Source organism: Lithobates pipiens, unplaced genomic scaffold (assembly GCF_037356315.1).
Source record: "Lithobates pipiens isolate NorthernLeopardFrog02 unplaced genomic scaffold, aLitPip1_a1.2 Scaffold_24, whole genome shotgun sequence".
In the NCBI taxonomy this organism is placed as follows: domain Eukaryota; kingdom Metazoa; phylum Chordata; class Amphibia; order Anura; family Ranidae; genus Lithobates; species Lithobates pipiens.
The window spans coordinates 20,981,554-20,998,444 of NW_027507786.1; positions in this window are offsets into that span (position 1 = coordinate 20,981,554).

Consider the following 16,891-nt stretch of genomic DNA (forward strand, 5'->3'; position numbering starts at 1 on the left):
CCTGACCCCACACGCTACATTACATCCTCCTGACCCCACACGCTACATTACATCCTCCTGACCCCACACGCTACATTACATCCTCCTGACCCCATACGCTACATTACATCCTCCTGACCCCACACGCTACATTACATCCTCCTGAACCCACACGCTACATTACATCCTCCTGAACCCACACTCTGCATTACATCCTCCTGACCCCACACGCTACATTACATCCTCCTGACCCCACACGCTACATTACATCCTCCTGACCCCACACGCTACATTACATCCTCCTGAACCCACACTCTGCATTACATCCTCCTGACCCCCGCACTCTGCATTACATCCTCCTGACCCCCGCACTCTGCATTACATCCTCCTGACCCCCGCACTCTATATTACATCCTCTTGACCCCACACTCTGCATTACATCCCCCTGACCCCCACAATCTGCATTACATCCTCCTGACCCCCGCACTCTATATTACATCCTCCTGACCCCACACTCTGCATTACATCCTCCTGACCCCACACTCTATATTACATACTCCTGACCCCCACACTCTATATTACATCCTCCTGACCCCCAAACTCTATATTACATCCTCCTGACCCCACACTCTGCATTACATCCCCCTGATCCCCACAATCTGCATTACATCCTCCTGACCCCCACACTCTACATTACATCCTCCTGACCCCACACTCTACATTAAATCCCCCTTACCCCCGCACTCTACATTACATCCTCCTGACCCCCGCACTCTGCATTACATCCTCCTGACCCCCGCACTCTGCATTACATCCTCCTGACCCCACACTCTACATTATATCCTCCTGACCCCCACACTCTATATTACATCCCCCTTACCCCTGCACTCTACATTACATCCTCCTGACCCCCGCACTCTGCATTACATCCTCCTGACCCCCGCACTCTGCATTACATCCTCCTGACCCCACACTCTACATTATATCCTCCTGACCCCCACACTCTACATTACACCCTCCTGACCCCACACTCTGCATTACATCTTCCTGACCCCACACTCTACATTACATTCTCCTGACCCCACACTCTACATTACATCCTCCTGACCCCCACACTCTACATTACATCCTCCTGACCCCTGCACTCTTCAAACCTTTATTACTTTTCACTGGTGGTTATCTCGTATAAAAAGCCGTCTGCACCCTGTGATCTCCTCCATGTTGTTCAGGAAGATCTCCGCCTCTCCAGGTTGTCTCCTCCGGGTTCAGAGTTAATAAAGCGCCCCCAGTGCACGGTGTGAGCTCCTCCCACGGGGCCCTCAGGGGCCCTTATTATGGTGAAATGATAGAACAGCCGGCTACAATAATAATCATCATTCCGGCACCGTGACAAATAGCAGAAGAAACTTCTCTCTTTATCTTCCAGCCGGAACAAAAGGCCAAAGGGTTGTGTGCGCAGCCCGCGGGACGGTGCGGGGAGCGGCCCCGGGGGAGGGGCGGCGGTATCCCACAGCAACCAACAGCACACCAAAAGACAAGCTCTGTGTGTATATATATATATATCTACACTACTATGCAAAAGTCTTAGGCAGGTGTGATGCTGTAAATGAAGAATACGTTCCGAAATTAAACTGTTACCTGTAAATTTTTATCAATAGCAAAATGGAAATGGAGAGAAATCCAAATTCAATCAATAATTGGGCTGCCCCTCCCCCCCGCCTTCTTCTAGGTAGACTTACCCCCAGTATGGGAAGGAACTCGGCAGGTAGGTTCTTCTATGTACATCTTGGAGAAATAAGCACAGATCTTCGGTGGATGTCGGGTCCCACTGGTTTCCACCAGACTTCTCTGGACAGTAGATGGGGTACCTGGGTCCCACTGGTTTCCTCCAGACTTCTCCGGACAGTAGATGGTGTACCTGGGTCCCACTGGTTTCCACCAGACTTCTCCGGACAGTAGATGGGGTACCTGGGTCCCACTGGTTTCCACCAGACTTCTCCGGACAGTAGATGGGGTACCTGGGTCCCACTGGTTTCCTCCAGACTTCTCCGGACAGTAGATGGGGTACCTGGGTCCCACTGGTTTCCTCCAGACTTCTCCGGACAGTAGATGGGGTACCTGGGTCCAACTGGTTTCCACCAGACTTCTCTGGACAGTAGATGGGGTACCTGGGTTCCACTGGTTTCCTCCAGACTTCTCCGGACAGTAGATGGGGTACCTGGGTCCAACTGGTTTCCTCCAGACTTCTCTGGACAGTAGATGGGGTACCTGGGTCCAACTGGTTTCCTCCAGACTTCTCTGGACAGTAGATGGGGGTACCTGGGTCCAACTGGTTTCCTTCAGACTTCTATGGACAGTAGATGGGGGTACCTGGGTCCCACTGGTTTCCACCAGACTTCTCCGGACAGTAGATGGGGTACCTGGGTCCCACTGGTTTCCACTAGACTTCTCCGGACAGTAGATGGGGTACCTGGGTCCCACTGGTTTCCACCAGACTTCTCCGGACAGTAGATGGGGTACCTGGGTCCCTCTGGTTTTCTCCAGACTTCTCTGGACAGTAGATGGGGGTACCTGGGTCCCACTGGTTTCCTCCAGACTTCTCTGGACAGTAGATGGGTGTACCTGGGTCCCTCTGGTTTCCACCAGACTTCTCCGGACAGTAGATGGGGTACCTGGGTCCTACTGGTTTCCTCCAGACTTCTCTGGACAGTAGATGGGTGTACCTGGGTCCCACTAATTTCCTCCAGACTTCTCTGGACAGTAGATGGGTGTACCTGGGTCCCACTGGTTTCCTCCAGACTTCTCTGGACAGTAGATGGGTGTACCTGGGTCCCTCTGGTTTCCACCAGACTTCTCCCGACAGTAGATGGGGGTACCTGGGTCCCACTGGTTTCCTCCAGACTTGTCCGGACAGTAGATGGGTGTATCTGGGTCCCACTGGTTTCCTCCAGACTTCTCTGGACAGTAGATGGGGTACCTGGGTCCCATTGGTTTCCACCAGACTTCTCTGGACAGTAGTTGGGTATACCTGGGTCCCACTGGTTTCCTCCAGACTTCTCTGGACAGTAGACGGGGTACCTGGGTCCCACTGGTTTCCTCCAGACTTCTCCCGACAGTAGATGGGGTACCTGGGTCCCACTAATTTCCTCCAGACTTCTCCGGACAGTAGATGGGTGTATCTGGGTGCCACTGGTTTTCTCCAGACTTCTCTGGACAGTAGATGGGGTACCTGGGTCCCACTGCTTTCCACCAGACTTCTCTGGACAGTAGATGGTGGTACCTGGGTCCCACTGGTTTCCTCCAGACTTCTCTGGACAGTAGATGGGTGTACCTGGGTCCCACTGGTTTCCTCCAGACTTCTCTGGACAGTAGATGGGGTACCTGGGTCCCACTGGTTTCCACCAGACTTCTCTGGACAGTAGATGGGGTACCTGGGTCCCATTGGTTTCCACCAGACTTCTCTGGACAGTAGTTGGGTATACCTGGGTCCCACTGGTTTCCTCCAGACTTCTCTGGACAGTAGACGGGGTACCTGGGTCCCACTGGTTTCCTCCAGACTTCTCCCGACAGTAGATGGGGTACCTGGGTCCCACTAATTTCCTCCAGACTTCTCCGGACAGTAGATGGGTGTATCTGGGTGCCACTGGTTTTCTCCAGACTTCTCTGGACAGTAGATGGGGTACCTGGGTCCCACTGGTTTCCACCAGACTTCTCTGGACAGTAGATGGTGGTACCTGGGTCCCACTGGTTTCCTCCAGACTTCTCTGGACAGTAGATGGGTGTACCTGGGTCCCACTGGTTTCCTCTAGACTTCTCTGGACAGTAGATGGGGTACCTTGGTCCCACTGGTTTCCTCCAGACTTCTCTGGACAGTAGATGGGGTACCTGGGTCCCACTGGTTTCCACCAGACTTCTCCGGACAGTAGATGGGGTACCTGGGTCCAACTGGTTTCCTCCAGACTTCTCTGGACAGTAGATGGGTGTACCTGGGTCCCACTAATTTCCTCCAGACTTCTCCGGACAGTAGATGGGGGTACCTGGGTCCCACTAATTTCCTCTAGACTTCTCTGGACAGTAGATGGGTGTATCTGGGTCCCACTAATTTCCTCCAGACTTCTCCGGACAGTAGATGGGGGTACCTGGGTGCCACTGGTTTTCTCCAGACTTCTCTGGACAGTAGATGGGGTACCTGGGTCCCACTGGTTTCCACCAGACTTCTCTGGACAGTAGATGGGGTACCTGGGTCCCACTGGTTTCCTCCAGACTTCTCTGGACAGTAGATGGGTGTACCTGGGTCCCACTGGTTTCCTCCAGACTTCTCTGGACAGTAGATGGGGTACCTGGGTCCCACTAATTTCCTCCAGACTTCTCTGGACAGTAGATGGGTGTACCTGGGTCCCACTAATTTCCTCCAGACTTCTCTGGACAGTAGATGGGGTACCTGGGTCCTACTGGTTTCCACCAGACTTCTCTGGACAGTAGATGGGGTACCTGGGTCCAACTGGTTTCCTCCAGACTTCTCTGGACAGTAGATGGGGGTACCTGGGTCCAACTGGTTTCCTCCAGACTTCTCTGGACAGTAGATGGGGTACCTGGGTCCAACTGGTTTCCTTCAGACTTCTATGGACAGTAGATGGGGGTACCTGGGTCCAACTGGTTTCCTCCAGACTTCTCTGGACAGTAGATGGGTGTACCTGGGTCCCACTAATTTCCTCCAGACTTCTCTGGACAGTAGATGGGGTACCTGGGTCCTACTGGTTTCCACCAGACTTCTCTGCACAGTAGATGGGGTACCTGGGTCCAACTGGTTTCCTCCAGACTTCTCTGGACAGTAGATGGGGGTACCTGGGTCCAACTGGTTTCCTCCAGACTTCTCTGGACAGTAGATGGGGTACCTGGGTCCAACTGGTTTCCTTCAGACTTCTATGGACAGTAGATGGGGGTACCTGGGTCCAACTGGTTTTCTCCAGACTTCTCTGGACAGTAGATGGTTGTACCTGGGTCCTACTGGTTTCCTCCAGACTTCTCCGGACAGTAGATGGGGTACCTGGGTCCTACTGGTTTCCTCCAGACTTCTCTGGACAGTAGATGGGTGTACCTGGGTCCCACTAATTTCCTCCAGACTTCTCTGGACAGTAGATGGGGTACCTGGGTCCTACTGGTTTCCTCCAGACTTCTCTGGACAGTAGATGGGTGTACCTGGGTCCTACTAATTTCCTCCAGACTTCTCTGGACAGTAGATGGGGTACCTGGATCCTACTGGTTTCCTCCAGACTTCTCTGGACAGTAGATGGGTGTACCTGGGTCCCTCTGGTTTCCACCAGACTTCTCCCGACAGTAGATGGGGGTACCTGGGTCCCACTGGTTTCCTCCAGACTTGTCCGGACAGTAGATGGGTGTATCTGGGTCCCACTGGTTTCCTCCAGACTTCTCTGGACAGTAGATGGGGTACCTGGGTCCCATTGGTTTCCACCAGACTTCTCTGGACAGTAGTTGGGTATACCTGGGTCCCACTGGTTTCCTCCAGACTTCTCTGGACAGTAGACGGGGTACCTGGGTCCCACTGGTTTCCTCCAGACTTCTCCCGACAGTAGATGGGGTACCTGGGTCCCACTAATTTCCTCCAGACTTCTCCGGACAGTAGATGGGTGTATCTGGGTGCCATTGGTTTTCTCCAGACTTCTCTGGACAGTAGATGGGGTACCTGGGTCCCACTGCTTTCCACCAGACTTCTCTGGACAGTAGATGGTGGTACCTGGGTCCCACTGGTTTCCTCCAGACTTCTCTGGACAGTAGATGGGTGTACCTGGGTCCCACTGGTTTCCTCCAGACTTCTCTGGACAGTAGATGGGGTACCTGGGTCCCACTGGTTTCCACCAGACTTCTCTGGACAGTAGATGGGGTACCTGGGTCCCATTGGTTTCCACCAGACTTCTCTGGACAGTAGTTGGGTATACCTGGGTCCCACTGGTTTCCTCCAGACTTCTCTGGACAGTAGACGGGGTACCTGGGTCCCACTGGTTTCCTCCAGACTTCTCCCGACAGTAGATGGGGTACCTGGGTCCCACTAATTTCCTCCAGACTTCTCCGGACAGTAGATGGGTGTATCTGGGTGCCACTGGTTTTCTCCAGACTTCTCTGGACAGTAGATGGGGTACCTGGGTCCCACTGGTTTCCACCAGACTTCTCTGGACAGTAGATGGTGGTACCTGGGTCCCACTGGTTTCCTCCAGACTTCTCTGGACAGTAGATGGGTGTACCTGGGTCCCACTGGTTTCCTCTAGACTTCTCTGGACAGTAGATGGGGTACCTTGGTCCCACTGGTTTCCTCCAGACTTCTCTGGACAGTAGATGGGGTACCTGGGTCCCACTGGTTTCCACCAGACTTCTCCGGACAGTAGATGGGGTACCTGGGTCCAACTGGTTTCCTCCAGACTTCTCTGGACAGTAGATGGGTGTACCTGGGTCCCACTAATTTCCTCCAGACTTCTCCGGACAGTAGATGGGGGTACCTGGGTCCCACTAATTTCCTCTAGACTTCTCTGGACAGTAGATGGGTGTATCTGGGTCCCACTAATTTCCTCCAGACTTCTCCGGACAGTAGATGGGGGTACCTGGGTGCCACTGGTTTTCTCCAGACTTCTCTGGACAGTAGATGGGGTACCTGGGTCCCACTGGTTTCCACCAGACTTCTCTGGACAGTAGATGGGGTACCTGGGTCCCACTGGTTTCCTCCAGACTTCTCTGGACAGTAGATGGGTGTACCTGGGTCCCACTGGTTTCCTCCAGACTTCTCTGGACAGTAGATGGGGTACCTGGGTCCCACTGGTTTCCTCCAGACTTCTCTGGACAGTAGTTGGGTATACCTGGGTCCCACTGGTTTCCACCAGACTTCTCCGAACAGTAGATGGGGGTACCTGGGTTCCACTGGTTTCCTTCAGACTTCTCTGGACAGTAGATGGGTGTACCTGGGTCCCACTGGTTTCCTCTAGACTTCTCTGGACAGTAGATGGGTGTATCTGGGCCCCACTGGTTTTCTCCAGACTTCTCTGGACAGTAGATGGGTGTACCTGGGTCCCTCTGGTTTCCACCAGACTTCTCCCGACAGTAGATGGGTGTACCTGGGTCCCTCTGGTTTCCACCAGACTTCTCCCGACAGTAGATGGGGGTACCTGGGTCCAACTGGTTTCCTTCAGACTTCTATGGACAGTAGATGGGGTACCTGGGTCCTACTGGTTTCCACCAGACTTCTCTGGACAGTAGATGGGGTACCTGGGTCCAACTGGTTTCCTCCAGACTTCTCTGGACAGCAGATGGGGGTACCTGGGTCCAACTGGTTTCCTCCAGACTTCTCTGGACAGTAGATGGGGTACCTGGGTCCAACTGGTTTCCTTCAGACTTCTATGGACAGTAGATGGGGGTACCTGGGTCCAACTGGTTTTCTCCAGACTTCTCTGGACAGTAGATGGTTGTACCTGGGTCCTACTGGTTTCCTCCAGACTTCTCCGGACAGTAGATGGGGTACCTGGGTCCTACTGGTTTCCTCCAGACTTCTCTGGACAGTAGATGGGTGTACCTGGGTCCCACTAATTTCCTCCAGACTTCTCTGGACAGTAGATGGGGTACCTGGGTCCTACTGGTTTCCACCAGACTTCTCTGGACAGTAGATGGGGTACCTGGGTCCCACTAATTTCCTCCAGACTTCTCTGGACAGTAGATGGGGTACCTGGATCCTACTGGTTTCCTCCAGACTTCTCTGGACAGTAGATGGGTGTACCTGGGTCCCTCTGGTTTCCACCAGACTTCTCCCGACAGTAGATGGGGGTACCTGGGTCCCACTGGTTTCCTCCAGACTTGTCCGGACAGTAGATGGGTGTATCTGGGTCCCACTGGTTTCCTCCAGACTTCTCTGGACAGTAGATGGGGTACCTGGGTCCCATTGGTTTCCAACAGACTTCTCTGGACAGTAGTTGGGTATACCTGGGTCCCACTGGTTTCCTCCAGACTTCTCTGGACAGTAGACGGGGTACCTGGGTCCTACTGGTTTCCACCAGACTTCTCTGGACAGTAGATGGGGTACCTGGGTCCCACTAATTTCCTCCAGACTTCTCTGGACGGTAGATGGGGTACCTGGATCCTACTGGTTTCCTCCAGACTTCTCTGGACAGTAGATGGGTGTACCTGGGTCCCTCTGGTTTCCACCAGACTTCTCCCGACAGTAGATGGGGGTACCTGGGTCCCACTGGTTTCCTCCAGACTTGTCCGGACAGTAGATGGGTGTATCTGGGTCCCACTGGTTTCCTCCAGACTTCTCTGGACAGTAGATGGGGTACCTGGGTCCCATTGGTTTCCACCAGACTTCTCTGGACAGTAGTTGGGTATACCTGGGTCCCACTGGTTTCCTCCAGACTTCTCTGGACAGTAGACGGGGTACCTGGGTCCCACTGGTTTCCTCCAGACTTCTCCCGACAGTAGATGGGGTACCTGGGTCCCACTAATTTCCTCCAGACTTCTCCGGACAGTAGATGGGTGTATCTGGGTGCCACTGGTTTTCTCCAGACTTCTCTGGACAGTAGATGGGGTACCTGGGTCCCACTGCTTTCCACCAGACTTCTCTGGACAGTAGATGGTGGTACCTGGGTCCCACTGGTTTCCTCCAGACTTCTCTGGACAGTAGATGGGTGTACCTGGGTCCCACTGGTTTCCTCCAGACTTCTCTGGACAGTAGATGGGGTACCTGGGTCCCACTGGTTTCCACCAGACTTCTCTGGACAGTAGATGGGGTACCTGGGTCCCATTGGTTTCCACCAGACTTCTCTGGACAGTAGTTGGGTATACCTGGGTCCCACTGGTTTCCTCCAGACTTCTCTGGACAGTAGACGGGGTACCTGGGTCCCACTGGTTTCCTCCAGACTTCTCCCGACAGTAGATGGGGTACCTGGGTCCCACTAATTTCCTCCAGACTTCTCCGGACAGTAGATGGGTGTATCTGGGTGCCACTGGTTTTCTCCAGACTTCTCTGGACAGTAGATGGGGTACCTGGGTCCCACTGGTTTCCACCAGACTTCTCTGGACAGTAGATGGTGGTACCTGGGTCCCACTGGTTTCCTCCAGACTTCTCTGGACAGTAGATGGGTGTACCTGGGTCCCACTGGTTTCCTCTAGACTTCTCTGGACAGTAGATGGGGTACCTTGGTCCCACTGGTTTCCTCCAGACTTCTCTGGACAGTAGATGGGGTACCTGGGTCCCACTGGTTTCCACCAGACTTCTCCGGACAGTAGATGGGGTACCTGGGTCCAACTGGTTTCCTCCAGACTTCTCTGGACAGTAGATGGGTGTACCTGGGTCCCACTAATTTCCTCCAGACTTCTCCGGACAGTAGATGGGGGTACCTGGGTCCCACTAATTTCCTCTAGACTTCTCTGGACAGTAGATGGGTGTATCTGGGTCCCACTAATTTCCTCCAGACTTCTCCGGACAGTAGATGGGGGTACCTGGGTGCCACTGGTTTTCTCCAGACTTCTCTGGACAGTAGATGGGGTACCTGGGTCCCACTGGTTTCCACCAGACTTCTCTGGACAGTAGATGGGGTACCTGGGTCCCACTGGTTTCCTCCAGACTTCTCTGGACAGTAGATGGGTGTACCTGGGTCCCACTGGTTTCCTCCAGACTTCTCTCGACAGTAGATGGGGTACCTGGGTCCCACTGGTTTCCTCCAGACTTCTCTGGACAGTAGTTGGGTATACCTGGGTCCCACTGGTTTCCACCAGACTTCTCCGAACAGTAGATGGGGGTACCTGGGTTCCACTGGTTTCCTTCAGACTTCTCTGGACAGTAGATGGGTGTACCTGGGTCCCACTGGTTTCCTCTAGACTTCTCTGGACAGTAGATGGGTGTATCTGGGTCCCACTGGTTTTCTCCAGACTTCTCTGGACAGTAGATGGGTGTACCTGGGTCCCTCTGGTTTCCACCAGACTTCTCCCGACAGTAGATGGGTGTACCTGGGTCCCTCTGGTTTCCACCAGACTTCTCCCGACAGTAGATGGGGGTACCTGGGTCCAACTGGTTTCCTTCAGACTTCTATGGACAGTAGATGGGGTACCTGGGTCCTACTGGTTTCCACCAGACTTCTCTGGACAGTAGATGGGGTACCTGGGTCCAACTGGTTTCCTCCAGACTTCTCTGGACAGCAGATGGGGGTACCTGGGTCCAACTGGTTTCCTCCAGACTTCTCTGGACAGTAGATGGGGTACCTGGGTCCCACTGGTTTCCTCCAGACTTCTCCGGACAGTAGATGGTGTACCTGGGTCCCACTGGTTTCCACCAGACTTCTCCGGACAGTAGATGGGGTACCTGGGTCCCACTGGTTTCCACCAGACTTCTCCGGACAGTAGATGGGGTACCTGGGTCCCACTGGTTTCCTCCAGACTTCTCCGGACAGTAGATGGGGTACCTGGGTCCCACTGGTTTCCTCCAGACTTCTCCGGACAGTAGATGGGGTACCTGGGTCCAACTGGTTTCCACCAGACTTCTCTGGACAGTAGATGGGGTACCTGGGTTCCACTGGTTTCCTCCAGACTTCTCCGGACAGTAGATGGGGTACCTGGGTCCAACTGGTTTCCTCCAGACTTCTCTGGACAGTAGATGGGGTACCTGGGTCCAACTGGTTTCCTCCAGACTTCTCTGGACAGTAGATGGGGGTACCTGGGTCCAACTGGTTTCCTTCAGACTTCTATGGACAGTAGATGGGGGTACCTGGGTCCCACTGGTTTCCACCAGACTTCTCCGGACAGTAGATGGGGTACCTGGGTCCCACTGGTTTCCACTAGACTTCTCCGGACAGTAGATGGGGTACCTGGGTCCCACTGGTTTCCACCAGACTTCTCCGGACAGTAGAAGGGGTACCTGGGTCCCTCTGGTTTTCTCCAGACTTCTCTGGACAGTAGATGGGGGTACCTGGGTCCCACTGGTTTCCTCCAGACTTCTCTGGACAGTAGATGGGTGTACCTGGGTCCCTCTGGTTTCCACCAGACTTCTCCGGACAGTAGATGGGGTACCTGGGTCCTACTGGTTTCCTCCAGACTTCTCTGGACAGTAGATGGGTGTACCTGGGTCCCACTAATTTCCTCCAGACTTCTCTGGACAGTAGATGGGTGTACCTGGGTCCCACTGGTTTCCTCCAGACTTCTCTGGACAGTAGATGGGTGTACCTGGGTCCCTCTGGTTTCCACCAGACTTCTCCCGACAGTAGATGGGGGTACCTGGGTCCCACTGGTTTCCTCCAGACTTGTCCGGACAGTAGATGGGTGTATCTGGGTCCCACTGGTTTCCTCCAGACTTCTCTGGACAGTAGATGGGGTACCTGGGTCCCATTGGTTTCCACCAGACTTCTCTGGACAGTAGTTGGGTATACCTGGGTCCCACTGGTTTCCTCCAGACTTCTCTGGACAGTAGACGGGGTACCTGGGTCCCACTGGTTTCCTCCAGACTTCTCCCGACAGTAGATGGGGTACCTGGGTCCCACTAATTTCCTCCAGACTTCTCCGGACAGTAGATGGGTGTATCTGGGTGCCACTGGTTTTCTCCAGACTTCTCTGGACAGTAGATGGGGTACCTGGGTCCCACTGCTTTCCACCAGACTTCTCTGGACAGTAGATGGTGGTACCTGGGTCCCACTGGTTTCCTCCAGACTTCTCTGGACAGTAGATGGGTGTACCTGGGTCCCACTGGTTTCCTCCAGACTTCTCTGGACAGTAGATGGGGTACCTGGGTCCCACTGGTTTCCACCAGACTTCTCTGGACAGTAGATGGGGTACCTGGGTCCCATTGGTTTCCACCAGACTTCTCTGGACAGTAGTTGGGTATACCTGGGTCCCACTGGTTTCCTCCAGACTTCTCTGGACAGTAGACGGGGTACCTGGGTCCCACTGGTTTCCTCCAGACTTCTCCCGACAGTAGATGGGGTACCTGGGTCCCACTAATTTCCTCCAGACTTCTCCGGACAGTAGATGGGTGTATCTGGGTGCCACTGGTTTTCTCCAGACTTCTCTGGACAGTAGATGGGGTACCTGGGTCCCACTGGTTTCCACCAGACTTCTCTGGACAGTAGATGGTGGTACCTGGGTCCCACTGGTTTCCTCCAGACTTCTCTGGACAGTAGATGGGTGTACCTGGGTCCCACTGGTTTCCTCTAGACTTCTCTGGACAGTAGATGGGGTACCTTGGTCCCACTGGTTTCCTCCAGACTTCTCTGGACAGTAGATGGGGTACCTGGGTCCCACTGGTTTCCACCAGACTTCTCCGGACAGTAGATGGGGTACCTGGGTCCAACTGGTTTCCTCCAGACTTCTCTGGACAGTAGATGGGTGTACCTGGGTCCCACTAATTTCCTCCAGACTTCTCCGGACAGTAGATGGGGGTACCTGGGTCCCACTAATTTCCTCTAGACTTCTCTGGACAGTAGATGGGTGTATCTGGGTCCCACTAATTTCCTCCAGACTTCTCCGGACAGTAGATGGGGGTACCTGGGTGCCACTGGTTTTCTCCAGACTTCTCTGGACAGTAGATGGGGTACCTGGGTCCCACTGGTTTCCACCAGACTTCTCTGGACAGTAGATGGGGTACCTGGGTCCCACTGGTTTCCTCCAGACTTCTCTGGACAGTAGATGGGTGTACCTGGGTCCCACTGGTTTCCTCCAGACTTCTCTGGACAGTAGATGGGGTACCTGGGTCCCACTAATTTCCTCCAGACTTCTCTGGACAGTAGATGGGTGTACCTGGGTCCCACTAATTTCCTCCAGACTTCTCTGGACAGTAGATGGGGTACCTGGGTCCTACTGGTTTCCACCAGACTTCTCTGGACAGTAGATGGGGTACCTGGGTCCAACTGGTTTCCTCCAGACTTCTCTGGACAGTAGATGGGGGTACCTGGGTCCAACTGGTTTCCTCCAGACTTCTCTGGACAGTAGATGGGGTACCTGGGTCCAACTGGTTTCCTTCAGACTTCTATGGACAGTAGATGGGGGTACCTGGGTCCAACTGGTTTCCTCCAGACTTCTCTGGACAGTAGATGGGTGTACCTGGGTCCCACTAATTTCCTCCAGACTTCTCTGGACAGTAGATGGGGTACCTGGGTCCTACTGGTTTCCACCAGACTTCTCTGCACAGTAGATGGGGTACCTGGGTCCAACTGGTTTCCTCCAGACTTCTCTGGACAGTAGATGGGGGTACCTGGGTCCAACTGGTTTCCTCCAGACTTCTCTGGACAGTAGATGGGGTACCTGGGTCCAACTGGTTTCCTTCAGACTTCTATGGACAGTAGATGGGGGTACCTGGGTCCAACTGGTTTTCTCCAGACTTCTCTGGACAGTAGATGGTTGTACCTGGGTCCTACTGGTTTCCTCCAGACTTCTCCGGACAGTAGATGGGGTACCTGGGTCCTACTGGTTTCCTCCAGACTTCTCTGGACAGTAGATGGGTGTACCTGGGTCCCACTAATTTCCTCCAGACTTCTCTGGACAGTAGATGGGGTACCTGGGTCCTACTGGTTTCCTCCAGACTTCTCTGGACAGTAGATGGGTGTACCTGGGTCCTACTAATTTCCTCCAGACTTCTCTGGACAGTAGATGGGGTACCTGGATCCTACTGGTTTCCTCCAGACTTCTCTGGACAGTAGATGGGTGTACCTGGGTCCCTCTGGTTTCCACCAGACTTCTCCCGACAGTAGATGGGGGTACCTGGGTCCCACTGGTTTCCTCCAGACTTGTCCGGACAGTAGATGGGTGTATCTGGGTCCCACTGGTTTCCTCCAGACTTCTCTGGACAGTAGATGGGGTACCTGGGTCCCATTGGTTTCCACCAGACTTCTCTGGACAGTAGTTGGGTATACCTGGGTCCCACTGGTTTCCTCCAGACTTCTCTGGACAGTAGACGGGGTACCTGGGTCCCACTGGTTTCCTCCAGACTTCTCCCGACAGTAGATGGGGTACCTGGGTCCCACTAATTTCCTCCAGACTTCTCCGGACAGTAGATGGGTGTATCTGGGTGCCATTGGTTTTCTCCAGACTTCTCTGGACAGTAGATGGGGTACCTGGGTCCCACTGCTTTCCACCAGACTTCTCTGGACAGTAGATGGTGGTACCTGGGTCCCACTGGTTTCCTCCAGACTTCTCTGGACAGTAGATGGGTGTACCTGGGTCCCACTGGTTTCCTCCAGACTTCTCTGGACAGTAGATGGGGTACCTGGGTCCCACTGGTTTCCACCAGACTTCTCTGGACAGTAGATGGGGTACCTGGGTCCCATTGGTTTCCACCAGACTTCTCTGGACAGTAGTTGGGTATACCTGGGTCCCACTGGTTTCCTCCAGACTTCTCTGGACAGTAGACGGGGTACCTGGGTCCCACTGGTTTCCTCCAGACTTCTCCCGACAGTAGATGGGGTACCTGGGTCCCACTAATTTCCTCCAGACTTCTCCGGACAGTAGATGGGTGTATCTGGGTGCCACTGGTTTTCTCCAGACTTCTCTGGACAGTAGATGGGGTACCTGGGTCCCACTGGTTTCCACCAGACTTCTCTGGACAGTAGATGGTGGTACCTGGGTCCCACTGGTTTCCTCCAGACTTCTCTGGACAGTAGATGGGTGTACCTGGGTCCCACTGGTTTCCTCTAGACTTCTCTGGACAGTAGATGGGGTACCTTGGTCCCACTGGTTTCCTCCAGACTTCTCTGGACAGTAGATGGGGTACCTGGGTCCCACTGGTTTCCACCAGACTTCTCCGGACAGTAGATGGGGTACCTGGGTCCAACTGGTTTCCTCCAGACTTCTCTGGACAGTAGATGGGTGTACCTGGGTCCCACTAATTTCCTCCAGACTTCTCCGGACAGTAGATGGGGGTACCTGGGTCCCACTAATTTCCTCTAGACTTCTCTGGACAGTAGATGGGTGTATCTGGGTCCCACTAATTTCCTCCAGACTTCTCCGGACAGTAGATGGGGGTACCTGGGTGCCACTGGTTTTCTCCAGACTTCTCTGGACAGTAGATGGGGTACCTGGGTCCCACTGGTTTCCACCAGACTTCTCTGGACAGTAGATGGGGTACCTGGGTCCCACTGGTTTCCTCCAGACTTCTCTGGACAGTAGATGGGTGTACCTGGGTCCCACTGGTTTCCTCCAGACTTCTCTGGACAGTAGATGGGGTACCTGGGTCCCACTGGTTTCCTCCAGACTTCTCTGGACAGTAGTTGGGTATACCTGGGTCCCACTGGTTTCCACCAGACTTCTCCGAACAGTAGATGGGGGTACCTGGGTTCCACTGGTTTCCTTCAGACTTCTCTGGACAGTAGATGGGTGTACCTGGGTCCCACTGGTTTCCTCTAGACTTCTCTGGACAGTAGATGGGTGTATCTTGGCCCCACTGGTTTTCTCCAGACTTCTCTGGACAGTAGATGGGTGTACCTGGGTCCCTCTGGTTTCCACCAGACTTCTCCCGACAGTAGATGGGTGTACCTGGGTCCCTCTGGTTTCCACCAGACTTCTCCCGACAGTAGATGGGGGTACCTGGGTCCAACTGGTTTCCTTCAGACTTCTATGGACAGTAGATGGGGTACCTGGGTCCTACTGGTTTCCACCAGACTTCTCTGGACAGTAGATGGGGTACCTGGGTCCAACTGGTTTCCTCCAGACTTCTCTGGACAGCAGATGGGGGTACCTGGGTCCAACTGGTTTCCTCCAGACTTCTCTGGACAGTAGATGGGGTACCTGGGTCCAACTGGTTTCCTTCAGACTTCTATGGACAGTAGATGGGGGTACCTGGGTCCAACTGGTTTTCTCCAGACTTCTCTGGACAGTAGATGGTTGTACCTGGGTCCTACTGGTTTCCTCCAGACTTCTCCGGACAGTAGATGGGGTACCTGGGTCCTACTGGTTTCCTCCAGACTTCTCTGGACAGTAGATGGGTGTACCTGGGTCCCACTAATTTCCTCCAGACTTCTCTGGACAGTAGATGGGGTACCTGGGTCCTACTGGTTTCCACCAGACTTCTCTGGACAGTAGATGGGGTACCTGGGTCCCACTAATTTCCTCCAGACTTCTCTGGACAGTAGATGGGGTACCTGGATCCTACTGGTTTCCTCCAGACTTCTCTGGACAGTAGATGGGTGTACCTGGGTCCCTCTGGTTTCCACCAGACTTCTCCCGACAGTAGATGGGGGTACCTGGGTCCCACTGGTTTCCTCCAGACTTGTCCGGACAGTAGATGGGTGTATCTGGGTCCCACTGGTTTCCTCCAGACTTCTCTGGACAGTAGATGGGGTACCTGGGTCCCATTGGTTTCCAACAGACTTCTCTGGACAGTAGTTGGGTATACCTGGGTCCCACTGGTTTCCTCCAGACTTCTCTGGACAGTAGACGGGGTACCTGGGTCCTACTGGTTTCCACCAGACTTCTCTGGACAGTAGATGGGGTACCTGGGTCCCACTAATTTCCTCCAGACTTCTCTGGACGGTAGATGGGGTACCTGGATCCTACTGGTTTCCTCCAGACTTCTCTGGACAGTAGATGGGTGTACCTGGGTCCCTCTGGTTTCCACCAGACTTCTCCCGACAGTAGATGGGGGTACCTGGGTCCCACTGGTTTCCTCCAGACTTGTCCGGACAGTAGATGGGTGTATCTGGGTCCCACTGGTTTCCTCCAGACTTCTCTGGACAGTAGATGGGGTACCTGGGTCCCATTGGTTTCCACCAGACTTCTCTGGACAGTAGTTGGGTATACCTGGGTCCCACTGGTTTCCTCCAGACTTCTCTGGACAGTAGACGGGGTACCTGGGTCCCACTGGTTTCCTCCAGACTTCTCCCGACAGTAGATGGGGTACCTGGGTCCCACTAATTTCCTCCAGACTTCTCCGGACAGTAGA